Raw genomic sequence first — 3,661 nt, forward strand, 5'->3', positions numbered from 1 at the left:
AGATATGTTATCGAAGTTCGACCAACTGCCTATGTCCCCGCCTTGGCTAACTAGTACAAGGATTATCACAATAACTTGCTCACTTAAATGGGTGGAGCGACACCTATACAAACCAGGTTAAATTATCACAAGGCTGACCTCAACCTTAACCAGGTCAATTAGCACAGGGCTGACCTCAACCTTTACACCAATCCTTACCGAGCTGGATTACCGCCCCCTCAAGCCATACGTGGAATCTCTCAGATATACAAACAAAATGTACAGTATATGGGTGCTTTCACGTAAATCAAATTTGTACCACAAATGCGCACAATCACAAACACCACAGATGATTTAAAATGTAAGCTCAGTGTGGTCTAGATAGTTTAACTCACAAAGGTATTTTCTATCAGTGTAGTACGTACGTGAGAGTATCAATGACAATCTGTGTATTTCAAAATATTTCAATCAAATGTGTTCACACAGAATACCAAGCAAGCCTCAAGAATATCAATCAGAGAATATCTCAATCACATGAATATGTATATGCTTGGATTGCAAAATAGATAATCTTTGTATTTAGAAAATGATGTATATACTCAAATAAATATTGTCACAAAGATTAATGTAACAAACACAAATATATTTTCACAAATAGTTGAATAAAGGTTCCACAAGATATTTGAGTAAGTTTGAAAGAATTTTTGCAAGCCAAAAATCAATACAAACTTCCTAAGATGTTGCAATGAGAATGCAATACTCGGAAGTTCAACACAAGTCTTCTTAGGATAGGTTTATTAGAGAAGCCACCTAAGAATACTTAGGTTATGCTCTCGTGAAAAAATCAATTCACACACTCACCAAATGAGAGAGCAAACCTCTAACCAATAACACTCAAATACACTTACAAATGATACTGAGATGAAGTAGGTAAGTTTGAGTGGATTTAGAAGTAGTATAAGCAGTAGGGAGTATTTTGCTTGAGAGAGAAATATGATTTTTGGTTTTTGCTCATCACTACTTAATTCTCCCAAATGAAAGAGTATATATAGACATACCAAAATATTTGACCGTTGGGGACCTATTAGGGATTGTTGAAAAAGTTTAATGACATTTTAACCAACTTAACCCTGTTTAAAAAATATTAACTGCGGTAAAAAATCAGGGTAACCCGAGAGGTCTGATCGACTAGAAATGTTTCAGTCGACCAAGTTTCATATGGTTCGGTTGACCAGGGGAGTCTTGAACTAAAGGCTTGGTCGATCAGGAGAGGGCGATTTCTAAATTTTTCGAGGTTCGATTGACCAGGTCATTTTGAACTGGCTGGTTCGGTCGACCAGACCGCTAGAAATTCTCTCGAGGACCCTCCGGTCGACTAGGTAGTTGGAGAACAAAAGTTCTCGGTTGACCAGATGGTCAAATATTGACCAAGAAGGGTTTTGGTTGACCAGGTCTCTTTGAACAACCTGGTTCGGTCGACTAGGTGGTCAAACTTTTGACCCAGGGAGGTTTTGATCGACCAGGGCTTTTTGAACTAACTTGGCTAGTCAACCGAAAGTGCACCATGTGTGCATTTCGATCCCATTTCAAAACATACATGCCCTATTCAAGTTCCTAATAAACATATGTGTAAATGTGTGTATCCTAGGGTCATTTGGGGTCCAATTTGAAGACACCGAAAAAGTCCGGTGTCGGTCGACCTACCTTAAGGTCTTTCTATGGTCATTTTTGGTTTGTATCTTGTTTGACCTTAAAAAATAAATCATGCATGTGATGTGGGTGCTTATTACAAACCAAATATCCTAATTACTATTATAGACAAATTTCATTAGAAAAATATTACAATTAAGAGCATGAATTTGTCATCAAGCTTTGAGCTTTCATGTGCCATTAATGATCTGCTAAAATGGACCTGCACATGAACTAGATATTTATTAAATACAATAGTATTTGTCATTATCAAAGCCAAGGCGTGAACTATAAGGTCAACACAAGTGAAGTTTGATATATTCATCAGTTTCAGCTTTATTAATGAAAGTGGTGCAGACCAACTCAAATTCTATCAAGTGTTGGTATGGACTCTCAAAATCCATCCCATGAAATTGGGGTATCAAAGATAATATACCATGCTTAATATTGAAGTTTGGTGTATCTTATGGCAACACAATGCATGAAGGTGTATATGTTCATGTAGGCTATAGAAAATCCTAAAGTGTACGTGGTGCAGGTGCAGCCGTGCCTTCCTCAAATAATTGGTCAAACAGATTGCTCAAATCAATTTCAGAATCACTTTTAAAATTAACATGAGAGTAGTCAGATTCTGTGCTCTATGTGTCATTATTGGTGCTAGGTGAAATTTTCGACAGTCTATTCGAATTATCTCGAACCAAGGGCATCAAACATCAATGCAACAACAAAAATCCACTAACACAGCAGTAAACAAGCATGATCAATTTTTTTCAAATTTTTCAAATTTTTAATGTTTTTTTTTATTTTTTTTTATTTTTTTAATTAATGAAAAATCAAAAATAATTGGAAAAACACAAAAATTGAAATTAAAACTCGCACTCCCTAGCAACGGCGCCAAAAACTTGACTCAATCGAAAAATGAGCAACTCGGAAGCTATCCTAAGTATAGGAGTTCTGTCGTGTAATATTCAGCCCAAAGGCCAGATCGTCTCCTCAGGGAATGCAGTTTAACCTCAAATTTTACGTATTTCTAACCGAAAATAAAACGTTATTGAACACAGTTCAAATTCGGGATTTTCAAGATTGCTTATATTTCTTTTGACAAATTAAACGAACATGCAATTTAAACCTTAATCCTAGCATGCACTGAATTTAAACATGCAATTAAATTTCAGAATAAAACTAAAAATGGTAACTTTAACACGTAATTAAAACACGCAATAATAAAACTCAATCAAACACACATGCGAACGATAAAAACCGAACTTTTAACAAAATTAAGAACTTGAATCAAAACTAAACTTAAATACAAACAAGAACTCAACAATATTTAACGCTTTAACAACTTAAACGAGAACCGAACACGATAAAAATAAGAACTTTAATAAGACTAACTCTAAACTAAATTGATCTTCACAAAATTTAAATTTAGAAGACAACAACTAATTTAATTTTTAAAAACCAAAACAATTTTTATTTTATTTTTGTATTTTATTCTTTCTCTTTTTTAGAACCAAGCCGGACTTTACTTAATTAATTAAATAACTCGAATCACTAATTAAATCTACCACTAAATTTACTTAAGAGAAAATAAATAAATGAATAAACTTCAATATTAATAAAACCCCCTAAACAGTATTCAAAATTCAAACTTTCAAATAAACCTTAATAAAAAAAAATTAACAATATTCAACTAAGATAAAAAAAGAGAAAAAGCGGAAGAGAGAGAGAGAGAGAGAGAGAGAGAGAAGGACGCAGAGAAGACTGGTGGTGGCTGACGGTGGGTGTGGCCGAGAGAACTGCAATAGCTTCTCATGTGTGGTTGGCTGGTTGCAATAGGAACAGCGATGGCGGAGTAGGAGGGTGGATCAGCAGCAGGTTGTCTCGGTGGTTGGTGTTGTAGGAGCAAAGGGATTCCCCAGGTCTCAGAAAAAAATGGTACATGTGGGGTGTCTAGTCTTCTTGGTATAGCAGCAAAGAGGAAGGAGGGGCT

Source organism: Malania oleifera, chromosome 6 (genome assembly GCF_029873635.1).
Source record: "Malania oleifera isolate guangnan ecotype guangnan chromosome 6, ASM2987363v1, whole genome shotgun sequence".
Lineage (NCBI taxonomy): Eukaryota > Viridiplantae > Streptophyta > Magnoliopsida > Santalales > Ximeniaceae > Malania > Malania oleifera.